We start from the raw sequence: 17981 nt of genomic DNA on the forward strand, positions 1-17981 counted from the left end.
TTGGGTTGAGAGAAACAAAGTTTGAACCTAGGATGAAATCTAGCAGTTTAAGTCCCTCTTACATTATCCTGATGTTTCCGGTATGCCACTGGCTGGCACGCCTCAGCACAAGCTGCCACTGGTTTTCTGTGCTGTGCAACATCAGGCAGCACCTTCAAATTTTCTGCAATTGCAGCATAGTGCATTACTGTCAAATGTTGTACGACCCAGACCCACCAGCAAAGAGCGTTCGGCGCAGTCAGGCACCCCAGTAGCCCCCTCGAGCCAGGGGGCATCAAGAACCATAGGGTTCAGCAAGAAGCCTGGAGGCCAGGGAACCAACCCAGTACTAAATTCCTTAGGACAGCAGCAGTAACAAGAGGACAAGTGACCCAGGAGGGAGCCCTGCATCTCCCTGTCTCACCAGCAGTTGAACTGTTACAAAAACACCCAGTGATGGCTGGATCTGCACTGTACTTTCTCAGTACAGAAGCTTCAGCCATTTGTGGACACTGGTTTGCTCTGAATCCACCACAAGCTAGCTGGATGCATGACAGCTCCAGGCCATGCAGGATCAAAGGAAAACAGGGCTGGAAAGGCCTCATGGAAGTCATTTACTCCAGTCCCTCATCCCCAAGGCAGGATCAATTTTCCCCTCATCATTCTTGGCAGACTAAAAACCAAAGAATAAGGAAACCAAATTTCAGGGAATTGGGGCAGGCCAAGTATAATTATGAAAGTGTAGTCTGAACAGGAGTAAGGCTGAATGCACTTATTCTGGAAATCCATGCCACAAAAACTGTGTCAGGAACTTGAATTTAATTTTTATTTTTTAAAAATGAGCAAACAAATCTGGAAGCTTTAAAATCCAGGGTCTGGGTCGAGAACTATTTCACAATCCTTAGTCACCTACATAGTCAGCCAATGCGGAAACGCACCATATCACATCCTAATAAGCAGTATGCAAATATTTTTGTAATCTAGTGCTAATGACACCAAATATTATTAATATGTCATTTGGCACACTATTGTAAAAATAATATTTAACAATGTATTAACTGAAGTTGTAGCAAATGATGTATTTAGCTAATTGAATGCAATTAAATTAGAATTAAAAAGGGGATGTTTCATAATCTTCCTTGCTTTTCACTAAAAATCTAAGCAGGAAATTCAATAAACGAAAGCTGCTGGAAAATCACGTGAAGCTTCAAGCACTGGAAGATTAATACAGCACAAGGCATCATATGTTGTTCATCTAACTTTATTAAAAACCCCACCAAGTTTAAATCTTTGGACATTTCATTCTGAGCTGAACTTCACTCACTTGTTTTTTTTTCCTGATTCCTCATCCTGTCTGTTGTATCACCCAGGCTTAGGTCTGTTGCATCATTATATCCAGAAATGCAAACTAAAAAGAAAAAGAAGAGATCACATTTATGTGATGAAATGCCTATGTTCGGACTGTGGATGGAATGCAGATCCAGTACTGTACTTCATCTTGAATAACTTCTCCCTATAGCATGCATGTGTGCTCCTTGCACTTTTGTCAGTAACTGGTAATACACGTGGGCAAAAATACAAGTGTTACAAAGTGCAGCATGGTTTCTGAGTTTGTTCATTGCTGAACCACTGGTGGTTAACAGTTTGTGTGAATATTAAATGCCTGGATGTGTTCATGCTTTTAGAGAGAAGGACTGGCAACTCACCCTGTGACTGACCGTTTTTGCAGCTACTTATTTCAAGGGTTACTCTGTGGGCATTGCTCCAACTTTGTACATGCAAGTATTCTTGCAGTACTTGAAACTCATTAACAAGGACTTGTGCATACAAATTTTGCCACTAAGGATACAAACGGACAATTTATTTGCACATTAAAATAGACAAAACCAGTTGCTTGTGCAGCACCAAGTCCTCACTTTCTCTTTTGTTTTGGGAAGCTTTCAGACCCCTCTGAATGCAGGGACGTATGCCTGACCCTACTTAAGAGAGAAGGCTTTGCATTCACCTTCTCTCTCTCTCACAATGGCAGCCCTGCCACGGCTCTTGCTGCAATCACAGGCGGTATCAGCGATGACTGCAAAGGAAACTAGATCAACCCTGCATGTCATGCATTTTAGCTTGCGTAGATTCAGTATAAAGCTTTGGCAACACATCAGGACTTTCTTCCCAATGACTCCAGCTGCTGATTCTACAATTTCATGTAGGCATCCATAGCCATGGAAAGCTTTGAACTTTTGTATGGACATCACTGATTTCATATACAGAGATGGAAAGATCTGCAAAGATCCACAGCCTTCCCTTACCCCTGTCTGATTCACTGAAGAAGACAAGTTTGCCTGTGTTTGGTAACCCCCCGCCTGCACCCAGAGATTCCTTCTCAGACCTAAGGAGTAGCAGAAGTTTATGGCAAATGGGTTGCTTATGTGCTCACTAATCCTCATTTCCAGTCCAAACTCACTGAAATTTTTTTCCATGTCTGTGCTTACTAGCTGCCAGAGAAATGAGGCATGATGGGGAGGTTGGAAGGACAGGCATTTACATAGCGGGAACCTACAGAGGAGTCCTCTTGCTATCCCTACCTCCATCCATTTCTGTGAGGTGGGGGACTCAGGCCTCTGCATGTGGGACCCCACAGTGCCAGGAAATGAATAAGCATGGGGACCACCTTTCTGTCAAGCTTTGTCCCACGCTGCAGGGAAAGCTTGAGGATCCCTTGATTTAATTCATTGTCTGCAAAAACCTTTATTCAGATACCAGGGACCAGCCTCTGCTCTTAGATGCTCATAGCCAGACTAACTTTTTTCTAGCTTAGTGGACATGTCAGAGAGTGAAAGTTAAAAAACGTCTTTCCTATTTAATCAGAGAAACTTTGCTTTCATACAGTATTGTGGTTATCAAACAGGACCTGATAGAGACAGAGGGAAGTTTCCACTAGCCGTGCCAATGCTAGCTGGGGGTCCCAGCACCTCCTGCCATCCCCCGCCTCATGTTCTTCCAACATCCTTCCACCCAACAGTGGCAACTCAATGAAGCACTGCCACAATTTAAATAGTTATTTGCATTTAATTAACAATGACAACATTTATTTTAATACAGTTAAATCAGAGTAGCATTTAATTTAATTCTAACAAGATAGTTATTAAGCTAACCAAATATCAATTGATTGCTGAAAAAACCACATTGTGAAACAAATAAGTTGAGAAATAAATCTTGTTGCCAGGCCATTAATGTAAAATCACATAAATAATAAATGTCTAATTAGGTTCTCTCTAATGAAGAGCTCCAACTGCTCATTGACATTCTTCGGGAGGGCTGGTGCCATTCCAGATTGGCTACTGGTAGAGAAAGGCCTGATCCAAGCACTCAGAAGGCTATACAGACTGACCCACATTGGGCAGCTTGGTTTAAAGAGGAGCTCAGCCTCCCCACATGCTGCCTAGTTGGGGCAGCCTTGCTCCGCACCCCTCCAGCTGCTGGGTCTCAGAGACCTTTCGCACCCCGCTTAGGTGTGAGTGGGATGCCAAAACTCAGAGAGCAGGGATGCATCACTGAGGTCTGCTCCTGCCAACACCATGGGACTGCAGGGCATGGGGGTCATTCACCGAAAATCACATCTTAACCCTGTCCTTCTCAGCACGAGCAGTTTACCATGCTTTCCTGAAAATTATCCTGTGTCTGGAGTACCAAAAGCTGTCAGTTACAGCACACATAAACATTTCCTTTTCTACTATTGCTAAAGGACTTGTAATTTTCATCCATTTGTATGCATGAATATGATTTTCAAGGGGTTTGTTTGTTTGCTTATTTAAACACAGAAGTCTTAGGGGGAGTTATTTTCATTGCTTTTCTGGCCATCTGGTCTGTCCAGCTGCACAAAACAGACAAAAACAATCTCACTCGAGCAATTCCAAATCAAGTCTGCAAGTTCTGCTATAAGCCTATTATACAGTACATGCAGGCTCAGTTTAAAGTCTTCAAGTGATGGAAAAGCCACTGAATCCCTACACAAACTGCCCTGATGGTGCACCTTTTTCTGAGCCTGAATTTGTCTAGTTTTAATCATAGAATCAATAGTTAGGGTTGGAAAGGACCTCAAGATCATCTAGTTCCAACCTCCCTGCCATAGGCAGGGACACCTCACACTAAACAATCCCACACAAGGCTTCATCCAACCTGGCCTTGAACACTGCCAGGGATGGAGCACTCACAACCTCCCTGGCAACCGATTCCAGTGTCTCACCACCCTAACAGGATTCGCTGACTCTGCTCATGCCTTCTTCTGCCAGCTTAAAACGAAAATAAAATCACCAACAGTCAGAAAGTATTTGGTCCTGAAAAATGCCACAGGATTAAGGTATAACCAAAGTGAAAGCAAAGAGGTTTGTCTGTGTGGCCACAAGTGGCCCTTTCTTTGCCAGTCCAGTACTCCCTCAGCCTCTGCGTCCCAGGGAAGGGAGCAGCTTCTGCCTGCCAAGGGAGAGGGCAAGGGCTCTTTCCTCTGGCATCATGTCTATAGCAATTTCAAGGAAACAGGATCAGAAAGCCAGTTTAATAAAATGCAAATCAGAAGTTTCCCTTTTTTAAAAAATGAGAATAATTCACACCTCATATAGACCTCACCTGAAAAGAAGACTACGCACAGGCTGTGCCCTCAGATAACCCCCACAAAACTCTGCTTCCCCTAGAATTTGCCATACAGGCATATAATCTCCCTTGAAACTGGATCACCGGAGGAGAGGGAGTCATTTTCTGTTCTGTTTTATGGGTAGCCACTGGGCTGTGCATATTAAACTTTGGTAAGTGCCCAGTGAAAAGCTGCTGTCTCCACTACAGCTGGGGAAGGCTCAAGAGAGCTTCTTTGCCTCAGTTGCACTGGAAAGGTGTCACCAAAGGACTATCACCTCCCACGGATGGGCACGGGCAGTAGGGGACAAAGGGTCAGAAGGGACATGTGGAAACTCAGACCAGGCATGCATGGCCGCTTGCTCCCTGCAACCCTTGAGGGAGCTTTTCTGGGTGAACTGCAATCCAAAGTAAACTGTGATGGATTAGTCATGCCCATTAGATAACCTAGACCTACAGAATTGAATTCTTGCAGTAAATGAGGCTGTGGTTCACATCAAGGCACAAGGGCCCATATAGCTGGAAGCACACTTCTGCTAAGGCAAGACAATCTGTCCAGAGGATCAAGCACTGATACGGGCTAATTTTGCACAATTTTGCTGTACCATGCTAATGCAATGAAGCCACTGCAGCCTTTGACAGTAGTGTCCCAGCTCTACATGACCCTGCCACATGATGTCCAGCACCAAGCCTGACTCCCTCCACTGACTCTCTCCACCCTACTTGCTTGGGCACCAGGAGTGGGCCTTGAGCAGAGGCTGAAACAATGCATCACGTACATCCCTAATCATAATAAAAGCAGTGACCTGGATTTGTTGGTGTTACGTTACACAGATCAGAGACTGTGATTTCTATGAGGGAAGCAGGTGTTTTGGAATATGATCTATTTTTCCAGAAGGATGCGATAAATATTTTTCAGTTAATTATTTTGTGCCAAACCATAAAGAAATCATCTTCAAGTAGGACTTGTCAGCTTGGAAGATGCTCAGGACTTTAAACCAAATTTTAGGCTTGACAGTGATCATAGGGCAGGTCAGCTTGTGGCAGCAAAGAATCCAGCTTGCCTCAGATGAATCCCTACCCCAGGAATACAACTTCACTTGTAGCCAACGTGCAGTAAACCACGCTTTTTTCCTTTTTTTTTTTTTCCCCACATCTTTCCATGGCTGTTTAAAAAAAAAAAAAAAAAAAGAAAAAAAACAAAAAAAGAAAAAAAACAACTTAAACACATTCTGGAAAGAAAACTTAGCAATTAAACAAAAAATGTCAGGGACCTTGTGCAGTATAGATGAAACAGCTGTTGAAGACTGGCTGAAATAGCCAGGGGATGCATGCGGGCACAGACAGTACTGCAGGCTGGGGAGAAAAGGTTGTCAGCCACAGAGCTAAATACTATATGACAATTTCTTCACAATCAAAAGATGTTCCTTTTGTGAGGTCATGGACATCCATCACCCCTAAAATCACCAGCATGCAACAGGTTAAAGGGGTTATGCTGAAAGGGGAGAGAGCCGGCAGTGCAAATATTGTTAGCACATCTGTCACTCACAAAAGAGTAAATTATTAACTCCTCCTAATTAGGTGCCACTCCCATCCCACTTCTAGGTGTTACCAGGATTTCAAAGGATGGAGCCACCGTGAGTGGAGGTTTAACAATGCAATCTCCTCGCCATATGACTAAGCAGGTCTGTACCAACACCACCCATCCACCAGCTCTTTTGGCCATGGCAGAAGAAAACTCACTTCCCCTGTTTACCATCTTGTGATAAACCTCCAACGGGAACATTTTTTTCCTGCAAGTAACAGGATTTTGAGAAAACATTCATAAATCCTTCCCCAGGCTTTTGTGACAGGCCTGAGACACCCCTGCCAAAGCCTGCCAGCACAGGAGGCATCTGAGAGGGCTCATGCCATCTCTTGCACTTGCGGTTATGTGGTGACCTGCATAAAGAGCCACTACCAGCACACAAGAGTCATTTCCTTTTCTTGTAAGGAAACAACAGGTAAGATGTCTGAGTTGATGGTAACAGGACTCTTCGTGTAATACCCTCCTATCCCATCTTCTCCCCATCACTTGCATGCGCTTCTCTGCCATCTGACCAGCACTGTCATCTATTTATTACGCGGGAGCAATGTGATAGGCAGGGTTCCACAGAACGCAGGAGGGCCCGCCGGTCCCTCCCGCTTCCAGGGCAGGCCCACCTCTCCTCTCAGCCACAAGGGGCACATCAGCCGCTGCAGAGGGGAAAGGCAAGGCTGCTCTAGGCAAAGCAGGAGGGCTGAGGGAGACACAGCACCCTGCCCTGGTGCACACCGGAAGGCAGGTCTCGGTGTTTAGGAGGAACCTTTGCTCACTGAACTGCATTAAATGATACTGAGAACCACGTTACCATTTAATAGCTGATGATGGGTAACACAAGAAACTCTGTAATCTCAGGGCACAGTATCATGATTTAGGAATTATCTTATTTCCCAAGGTTTTCCTTTACAGGGCTTACTAAAACCTGCTTGGCACAGCACTTCAGTTTCCAGGTACAAACAGTCTGGAAAAAAAGCGGGGAAAGTAAAGCAAAGCACAGCAAGTGTGCAACATCATTGTGAGCTCAGAGATGTTAACTGAATTAATTCAATTCATTCTTCAATTTAACTGGCAAGATTTGATGGTTCACATTGAAAGCATGAATAACTATTTTGTTCCGTGAATGACTATAGTTTAGTAACTCTTGATGTCAGTGTATTTTGCCCAGGGTAAAACTTGCTATATGAATTATTCACTGCTGAGTGGATGGAATGAATGGGGTCATGCTCATAGACAGGATGCCAACTGTGGTTATTTGACATGACGGGGCAAACTCAATGCTGACAAAGGACAATAGTTAATTTACAGTGTGGTACTGGGGCTCAGTCATTCTCCTTAAGATCTCTATAGAAAGCAGGGCACTTTTTGTCATGTACTCCACATTAAGATGGATTCTGTGTGCCAAAAAACACTGAAGCATAGCTCACTTTTAAAAATGTTCACTAGTTTAAAGGCAAAAAAAAAAAAAAATAATCTACCTTCCTGTCTTGTTTGGCTGAAACATTGCTCCAAAGAAAATGTGTTTAAGAGCAACTTAAAAACAAATGGAAGAACGCATCTATATATCACTAGAGCATCTTGTCATAGATGCAGTAGTTGATAGCCTCTATGACCTCTCCTTGATAGAAAAGGATCTGGCAGCCTCTCACAGGACAGGGTCTCGGACTGGAAATAATAACGCTTTTACCTAAGCTTTTATTTCCAAAGCTGAGAGAGAAGAGACTGGGCAAATTTTCCACACTAACTATTTACATTGAGCAATCAGAGCAAGGCATTTTCCCCGCCTTCTTAAAAACCTGTTGCTTTAATGCCAGCCATTTGTAATCTGGAAAGACAGGACAATTCAGCTTGATCTGACAAATGGGCCACAAAAGTTTACTTACGCATAATAATGATACATTCATCTTCACTTTACACTTCCCAACTGCACGCTTATTGCAAACATCTGTGTTGCCGAAACGACTGGCATTACAACTCATTTATATGGTTTAAAAATAGAGATAAATGAAAGCCAGGGGGTGGCACGGTGGTGTGTGTGAGGGGCTTTTGCTTCCCAGATTTCATAAATTTACTTTCATCTTTGAGCAGTTTTCTGTGAATGAGCTGAGTCAGTGCCCTGGTGTGTACAGAAATAACTTCATGGGTAACTTCCAAACTATCAACACAGCACAAGCTTTGCATGTATCAATACTGCACCGATAATACACCTAATACTTAGAAGAAAGGCTAAAGGAAGGATGACTAAAAGGTGGCTTTGATTTTCCCTCCATGTCACACACACCCTACCGTCCACTTACAGGAGCAGCCACGTACGCCAGCAGCTCCCTTCAGACAGCAGCTACATGGCCATGCTCAGATCACCAGTAAAGCAGCTCAATTCTTAATGCCATCCCCAAATGCAAGTGTTTTCTTGCCTTATGCTAAAACGGTACACATTCTTTCAAACTATGATGTGCTGGAGATCGTGCCTACCTCTAAAATGAGCCTGCCTGCCTGAATTTGCTGGTTTTCATCCCTCCTGACGCTGGGTGATTTGGCATAAATCCTGCCTGAAACACATTTTGCATGGTTAACAGTGAAATGGGATATTTCTCTTTGGCTCCCAGATCTGTTAGGTATTGCATGTATTTCTTTTTTTGACCAGATGGCACTTCTGCTTTGTAGCTGCACATGAAGTATTGAATTTCTGTGCTTACATTTGGCAAGTATATAACGTCCCTGGGGATCACAGATACAGGTTAGCATACTAAAAAAGCTCCCAAGTAGTCTTAAGAGGCTTTCTTTCCTTGGCCATCCAGGTATTATTTGACTGCCTTTGTTTATGGCATGACATTGTGTACTCTTCATAGTCACGTGGAACATCTCAGTTACCCTCTAGCCAGGCTGACGGACAACTACGTGAGCATTTCAAGCTGTTGCCATCACTTCATAGCAAAGCTCTTTAAACTAGTTTATGGCTGGCTTGGTTGATTGTTTCGGTGTATCTCAGTATTTACAGTAAAATTAACAGGTCTGCTGTATTCATGCCAAGCTAGTAGAAGGCAAGAAGTCAATTTTGAACATGATGTATGATGCATCTCCTTCTCTAATAGTGCTCACATGCACAGCACTCACAGTAACATGCACTGGGGACAATGAGACCACAAGCTAGGCAGCGTAAAAAAATCTCCAACTGTTTACAAATGCTTCCCACTCACACGAATCCCTGTCTCAAAAACACTGGTCAAACTTTCCATGTGATCCCTTCTGCAAGGCGTTTCATTTTATCACCTCTTTGCTTAATTGTTGCTAAAGATTTAACACCAAACTAAGGGCCAACTCTGCCTGGAGGAGCAATGCCTCAAGTGTCACAACACTGCTGCTCTGTGCAGAGGCTACCTGCCAGCTAAGACACCTGCTTTCTACCTGCCTCATGCTGACGTAGCCCCACTCCTCTTTGCTGTTTCTCTACTAGCACTACGTGAATCACCAAGAAACTTGAATGAACTTGGCCAGGTGAATTTCAGATCCCAAGAGCTGCCAAACTGAGTTTGTTTCTTCACATGTGAGCACTTTCAAGATTGCTTTTGTGCATTGTGGGTCAGCTGATAGGGGAAAGCTGAATACATCACAGAAGCTACTGCAGCAATTTCCTCCCTGTGCATCTTCTCTGAAGGTAGTGAGAACCTTCTCTCAGGTGAGACCATAGCAATCTCAATTACACACTTGCATTCAACATGACTGTGTTATTCTCAAACATATCACTATTAACAAAAACTACAAGAATAAAGAAATAGATGAATTCATAGGAAAGGTAAAAAGGGAGAGCCTGTTTTGCAGATACCCATTTAAGCAGTCCCCTCAGCCCAGAATGGCAGCCAGCATGTGGGGTTCATCGGCTCAGTCGTGAGTTGCAATATCTGACCTGCCATTTCCTTGAACACCCTTGTCCTGGGCATAGGGGCTGGAAAAGGAGCAAGTCATTCTCACCCTCCTGGCTCCAGCTCTGGTAGTCACTGGAGCAGCAGGATGGGTGTGTTGAGGTTGTATGCACCACCCCACAGGGAGAGGCATGGAAAGCGGCACCATGCAGGGACACAGCAAGGACTGCGGGGTGCCTGCTACAGCCATCGGGGATGTTCTGATGCCTGGAGGGGCTGGCTCCAACCTGCAGAGGAGGGCACACAAGGCTCTCCCTGCAGCACTTTTTCACCTGCAGGTATGAGGAGGCCAAGGGGGAAGACAAGGAGAAGGAAAAATTAAAGAGCTGACAAAGAGTGAAAAGGAAAGTAACCAGACTGAATGCAAATGAAAAAAAAAAAAATAAAAAGCCCACTTCCCTGATTAATTTTGATCTCAGCATTCATGGAAAAAGGGCTGGATGGTGCAGCAAAAGCAGGGCACACAGCCGTGTTAGGAGGAACATCTGAATGAAACTCTGCCTCACCACCACCTTCTTATGAACATGCTCTGCAAACATGGCCCACTTGTGGCACAGCTGAGCAAGTGCAGCACGTCGCATCACTTACACAACGGCACAACTGGATGGTACACAAGGAGAATAGACTCCTCTTTAGCCCTTTCAACAAGAAAAGCCTGGGCCACTATGAAGGCTACAGTTGAGAAGCTATTAACTTGAGATATGTTTTCCAACCCCTCCTATGTTATTTTCAGGGCTGACTACTGCAGACTGGAACACACTTCCTCTATTTTTTCTCTTTCTGTATGTTCTGAATGTTTCCTTTGCATAGACATTTGTCCAATTTCAGATAATTTCATGTCTGGAATGTCTACGTAAGTCAGTATGTGGGACCATCAGAAGGCAAAAATAAACATTGTTGCAGGAATTGCTTCTTAACACAGGACTTCTCATGGAGATTTGTGCTTTTGTGTACATGTGCTATTGACAAAGATTTACTGCAAGCAAGGGATCTGGGTTTTGTTTGTTACAATTTCTGTTTGTCATGCATAGAAAATCCCTTTCGTTAGGAAAGATGAGATACAGAGCTCTTCACTGCTTTCTTTGTTGTCCATCTGATTTCAGGTACATTACCGATGAATAATTTCCTATAATAAAATACAAAGATTGCAGTAATTGGACACGTTAAATATCGGTGATGCAAGTGGGCCTCTGGATTGCTAGGCAGTAATTCAACAGCACCCTCTTGAAGCAGAAGCATGCTGAACTATGCTATTCCCTGCTGTTTCTATCTCATACTGATGCTGGTAACTATCTTTCTACAAAGCACAGTTGGATGAAACGTAAAGAAAAAGGTAAAAGAGTGTACCTTGCTGTCTATGCACACTCAAGTGCCAATCAGCTAAAGGCCATCTGGGAACAGAAAGACACTGCTATTATCTTCTTTCACAGTCCATACTGTCATTGCTGAGATAGGATTTTTGAAAACACACATGTAAAGTGCATCCAGTTATTTAGTATGTTTCTTTCTTTCCAATGAATTACATAGGAATACTGCCCTTTCCATACTTGGATTTATTAGGTCTGCACAGGTAGAGAATCAAACCAGACTTCATATTTTCTAGAATTTTCTGAATTGATGGACAGAGAAAGCTCAGAGCTGGTTACAACCTGCCTCACTGATAGCACAATGCATTGGGAAGTGACAGCACCAGATGTTCACCCCTCTGGCATAGCTACAGCAAGTCGCTCCTGGCAGCCATCACTGATGCCTCCCTAACTCCAGTTTACAATTTATCTATTTGTTGAAAATCTAAATCCAGCTATAAACACTGCAATAGTACCAGGCTCCAATCTGGAGGTCAGGCAAGATCTTTTGAAGTTTACAGTGTCCTAGGAAGTTCCTCTAAGTCATAATGGACTGAGTATCTGACACATGCTGTTTTACTCAATGGAAAACTCACATGATTACTGAAATAAACAGCACTCTGAGAATTCTTCCTCTTTGAGCCCCGTGTGACATTCACCTGTTACCTATACCATTGCCCACATGCTTAAGGGAGGGATCCCAGGCTATGCAGGAGTCTTATACCTGGGTTTGGGCTGTGTGCTTACCGGGCAACCCATCACATCTCCTCCTTGCTGCCATGCACCATGGCGGAGTTTGGCTTTAGCTGTCAGAAAAGCACTCAGAGATGTGCCTCTGCACATCCATCCTTAACCCAGCACTGGGATGTCTCTTTGGTTTGAACAAATGGCCTCCAGGGGCCAGGGCTGCAATTCTGTGTGTCCTGAGCCTGCTTCTGGTCACTGTGAAAGTGATCATTCTGCTCAGCTGCTTAACAAAAGGGCAAAGAATCTTGTGGAGATGCCAAAGCAAAGGTCCTAAGGTTGAAGACCTGTGTATGCACATACACAAATTTTTCTATTCCCGTCATCGAGATCTGTTTGTCTTTCTAAGAGATAAGAGTGGGCTTTCTTCTCACAAATGTCTTGATCTTCCTTACTTGTCCCCAGGTGTCACAGGCCCTTTGGACAACTGTTAACCACCTCCTGCCTTGGGCCCTTCTCTTGTGCATCTGCCTGGAGCACAAATGCCAAAGCAAACATGTTAGGTACAGAGGCGTTTCTCAGATTGTTATAGAACCTATTTTAACAGATGACTTATGTCTGTGGGGTAATGCATGTGGGAAACAGAGATACACTTCACACTTTTAGGAAGCTCAGAAAATTGCGATACTTCTAGGAATACAAATGACATAGGTTTAGGTACATTGAAAAATCCCTGTTACCACCCTGCTTAATTTCCTTGTGCCTGGATTTCAACTCAGTTTCTATGTTAACCACCATTTAAATGGCTAACTGAAAAAAATCTTCAACTACGCTCATGAATATGAATAGTCCCTGGTTTCTGTTTTACAGGATTTTGTTTACATAGAGAACTGAAAGTTTGTTGTGGTTCACATACACAGAAAGTATTTCAGCTGTAAACACCAGTTGCCGAAATTGTGCATCACTCATTCAGTACGGTCTTTGGGTGCAATGGTTATGTTTAAGCACCTGCAATCTCTCAGGCAAATCTACCATTTAGATTTCCATATATTTAACAGGAGGTAAGCAATCAGCTGTAGAAGGGACATTTGCAAGTGTGAAAGCAAATGAAACTGTGGGGGAGGAAGAAGGAGGGAGGATGATGAGTGCTTTACTGAAGATCTCAACAAAATATTGTTACTAGACAGGATTTCTTGAAACAAAATAATTCAAACAGAAGGGACACATCAGGGAGGATGCAGACAAAGCTATGGTCTGCAGGAGTGGAGCTCAAAGATGTTGTGGATTTGGACTATTCAGAAATACCACACAATAGACTCCTATAAAGATCATGGTCTATTTTTCAACAGACACCTACACATCAAAATACTGCCTACATTTGGCAAAATCTAATAATCTAGTTCTTGTCACGCGTAACTTGGAGTTCAGGAGCTGAAATAACATTTGGCTAAGTAAGTGCTATTTATTTCTATAAAGGTCCTTCTCCACTCTTGTCACTTTGGGAGCAAAACTCAAGGCCTGCAAGTACAGGCGGATGACACTAAACTCTGCTGTGGCTTCTATCCATAAGCAGAGATCACCTATTCTGAAAAGCTACTGAAATAGAAAGAGCAAGTCTCTGGAGAAGCCCGAAAGAGAAAAAGCAGCCAGCGTTGTTCTCTCCTATAAAGGAGTGATGCAACATAGGAAAAGTTTGAATGTCACATGGATTGAGACTTGCAGAAGGTGGGGAAAAGTATTCTCCAAAGGACATATTTTTGGAGCTGCTGCGGGAAATCTCTCTACAGGCAGATCTTGCTGAGGGGGAAGCTCACACCCTACCATGAGGGAGGACTGGCCCATTTGGAGCTCAGGATAAACACTTGGCAGGAAAACAAGCTCCATCAAGGATCTGTATCAGGACTGGGCATGTCAGTCCTGCAAAGATTAACACATATGCTAAGCTTTCTGCACATGAATGTTCCCACTCTAATTCACGGGTGTAAACATATGCGTGTGTGTAGAACCAGGACCTCAGTGCCTTTCTTCTCTAGATCACATGGAAGTTTTCCTGACTGCAAACGTGCAGGAAGGGTTTTGAACAGAGTTAACTGAACAGCTTCTGCTGCAGGTCAGAGTGTTTTGAGACCAGCACATAGTCAGAAATATGACTGGTCCATATGGCTTATTGCAATGAGATTCCCTCAACAGAAATGCCCCTGATAACCAGGAACTATTGGTTTTGGTTTTTAATCTAATTTTTTGATTGCTGCTAAACTTGTTTCTCATCTGCTTAAATGTACCTTTATTTAATGGTTCATCTAGATTTAACTACAGGTCAGTTTGTGACATATGGGAGCCACATAAAACTAATCTAAATAATTATTTATTTTATTGAAGTTTCATCCAAATTACTTAAGATTGTTCACACTTTTAAGGGAGCTTTTGAGCTTTTGCCTGAATATTCCTTACCAAGGCTAGCTCACTCAAGATTTGTTCAGATTTATGTCATTATCAGCAGTCTTGTTAAGGGGATTCAGGACATTTAAACTCAGCTGTTCATAACATGTATGATGGGCTTTTTATTAGTATTCTGATTGTGACATTAACTTGTATAATCACATTCTGTTATACCCTGTCCAATCTGCTGCTGAGCTGCTGGAACTTGAATTTTGAAGCAAAATGATTACATGAGATGTGGTCAGAGTGGTCAACTCTTTGAGCAATGATAGCCTTGATATTCAGAGCAAATATTTGTTCATAGTTCACCAACAAATGTCCTGTATAAAAAGGATAAATTGTATACTAGCTGACTAATGTGCTGTTTGCAATCATGAACAGAAAAGCTGTTCAATGTATAGCGGGAATTAGTCTTCTTGGGTCTCAGCTGACCACCTTAACCAAGAGCGTTTCTCCTGTGTTGGGAAACAGGTCTCTTCGCCAGTTACTGCTGCCTTTCTGTAATCAAAGGCGGGGAGGGGAGAATTTTGAGGCTTGGATTCCACAATGATTTGATTGAACCATGAGTAAATCAAAGGGGAAGATGAAAAGAATTCCTGGGAAAGTATTTATAAACCCGAAGGACTGAACGACAAGCATCCAAGACTGCTAGCAGAGCTAATAGAGGGAAGTGCGATACCTTGAGCAATGATTTTTGAAAGTTCACGGAGAACAGATGAGGTGCCAGAGGATTTCAGAGCCACAAAATACAGCACTCAACTGAGTTATAAAAAGGGGCATCCAGGAATTTACTAACCAATTCATTTAACTTCAATAGCAAGTAAATTATGTAAGGAGTCATAAAGGAGCCATTATGAGAACTTAGAGCAACCCAGAATCGTAAGTAATTGGGTGGGAAAGGGCTTTAAGAGGTCATCTAGTAATCTCATCAGAAATCTTGCAAGAGTAAACATTCAGCAAAATATGGTACTCTGATATCCACATTTCAGCTGGCACTTTCTATTTATCTGAGGAGAGTACTTAACCATTGCTTGGGGAGGGGGATCATTCCTTGAACAAAGCCCATTTAAAATGAAGGACTTTCTTGCCTTTTCTGCACAATTTTGTCTCAGTATTGAGTGAAAATCCCCAGAGGTGACAGGGGAAATTACTGCAGCTGGCACAGGAAAGGAAAGCCGATAAACTCGATGATCCTCGTTTTTGAATTAATATACCCTGGACAGAGACCTAAGTAACAGATCAACTCGGGGGGCGAACTGATAACATAAGCAGCTAATGCTGGGGTGAGGGGGCTGGGAGGCAGAGCACTCTGGCAAAGGGATTGCAAAAGAAAGCCTCTCCTGCTAAACAGCGCAGGGCAGCCAAGAAGTCAGCCTGCCTTGCCAGAGAACTAGGAGATGCTGCAGCCAGCCCCAGAGGCAAGAGGAGTCAGGGTGCCACCTAAACTCCCACCTGAGCCCTGGACAAGTGCAAGCTGGCCCTAGAGGCGTGCTTTCAGGAGTCATCACTCTTTTGCCTTAAGCTGGGAATTTCTTACACTTCCTAGAGCAACAGCTATTCCTCCTTATGGACAAACCACAGCTCCCACGGTGAGGAGGGTGCCCTGAGGAGGGACAAGCATCACATGGGCAGCCAGCAACTGTGCTAGGTCTAACACCACCTCAGGATGGCAGCCAGCAAGAGTAGCTCTGCCATGAACAGGGATGATGGCAAAAGTTACTTTTCTTTAGGGCTTGGAAGGCTCTTTATCCATTAATTGGAAACTTTAAAAAGCTTTACGTTAACTCATGTGTCTGCAAATTTTTGTATCATTTAGATCCTTCGCTGGAATGTTAAATGGTAACTATTAGGTCCCGAGTATTGTACTGAGTTTAGTGGAGTAGTTCAGGAGATCCAAAGAAACACTGAGTGATGCAGGTTAGATTAGGAAACCAGGATGGGGCCTCTAGCTCTCACCCTAAAATGCTGAATTGCAACCTGACCTTGACAGAAGACAACTAACCCTGAAGCACCGAGCTGCCAAGAGCTTTGAGAGAATTGACAATATAAGAGCTTTACCTCCCAGGTGAAATTCAGCATCTTTCCTTCTGCTCATACAGAGCTGCTCACCGAAGCCAACCAGCCAAACTGCCTGAATTCTGAATAAAGTAGCAATCTGTGGTTGCAAAACTTATCTAGGACAATGCCCAGGCACATGCATGTGTCTTTCCCCTGTAAACGCAAAATGGCATGAGGCCATTTTGAAAGTAATGAGATAAAAAGAACAGAAGTTTAGTTGTCATTAGACATAGATAGTAATAACCAAAGGCAATAACCAAATCATGTGAGGAAACTGAATACAGACAAAACACTACACTAAAGGAGAGAGGAGCACCAATTATGTGCAACAGAGCTCTTATTACATGGCATTCTGATTACCTTAAATTATATTTTTTAACAGACATCCATTTTTATTTTTGCTTCTAAAACAGGTGAAGTTCCTTTCAAGTATTGACGTCAGCTACCCTCATCAATTGTTCCTGTAATAGCTCAACTACCACTACAGCCACAAATGCTGTGAAAGAGCTAAGTACTCCCTGCACAAAGGGGATTAGGTTTGGTCACTGCTACAGTGAGTAGGCACGGCTTAGTCTTTTACAGGGTAGTAACTGATACTGATTTTGTGTGGTAGCGGTCCCCCCCTCCACACACTGGTCTTTATTAAAAAAAAACCAACATGAAAACCAAAACAAAAAACAAACAACAACAACAAAACCCCACAAAACAGCAAAGTAAGTTAAAGGCATCATGATCCAACTTGAAAATAAATCTGGGTTTACCCCTTTGAAAAGTGCAGTGAATTTAGTACTCATCAGATGTGCTGGACCAAGTCTTATGGCAGACTTCCAGCATGGTCCGCAGGATAGCAAATCTCCATGTGGGCCTGCCTGTGCTGCCTGGCCGTGCTTTTGAGGTGGCCTATTTGGCTAGCACAGCAGCACAGCACGGACTTCTCTTCGGCATAAAGGCTCCCATCACTCAGAGGCCATGCGACAAGGGTACCATGACCCACTACAACCTGGATCAGAGGCCACGTGGTTGCCAGTTCAATGGTACTGGGCACATCTAACCCCTGCTGTGTCCATTCTTCCCCTTCTCTCTCTCACTTCCCCTCCTTCCCCCCTGCATTATTTCCTGTTTGATCTTTCCTTCATGTTTTGACCCTTAGTTATTACTAAAGCTGCATCCTTCTCTCTCACAGGAGTCCTGGATTGCACTATTTATTTATTATTGCTCTTATTTTGTTTTAAAAGACATCCACAACCTGGGGATGCGGTGGGTGGAGAGTGGATGCTACCGTGAATGACAGTTCAATGGAAAACTTCAAGCTGTGCCAGGCTAAACAAGCAAGGCCACAAGAGCTGCAGAGGC

At 43.4% G+C, this 17981-nt stretch overlaps 1 protein-coding gene across 20 annotated transcripts in view; it reads right to left on the reverse strand.

Annotated features, from left to right (window-relative positions):
- RTKN2 (rhotekin 2) overlaps window positions 1-17981 on the reverse strand; it is a 225283-nt gene that overhangs the window by 100499 nt on the left and 106803 nt on the right. The window contains exon 6 of one of the 20 annotated variants that reach the window (XM_065670921.1): window positions 1304-1387. The exons of the other annotated variants lie outside the window; for them this stretch is intronic. The gene's annotated coding sequence lies outside the window, so the exon portion shown is untranslated. The remainder of the gene's footprint in view (window positions 1-1303; window positions 1388-17981) is intronic. 20 annotated transcript variants of the gene reach the window in all.

This window comes from Lathamus discolor, chromosome 3 (assembly GCF_037157495.1).
Source record: "Lathamus discolor isolate bLatDis1 chromosome 3, bLatDis1.hap1, whole genome shotgun sequence".
Classification (NCBI taxonomy): Eukaryota; Metazoa; Chordata; class Aves; order Psittaciformes; family Psittacidae; genus Lathamus; species Lathamus discolor.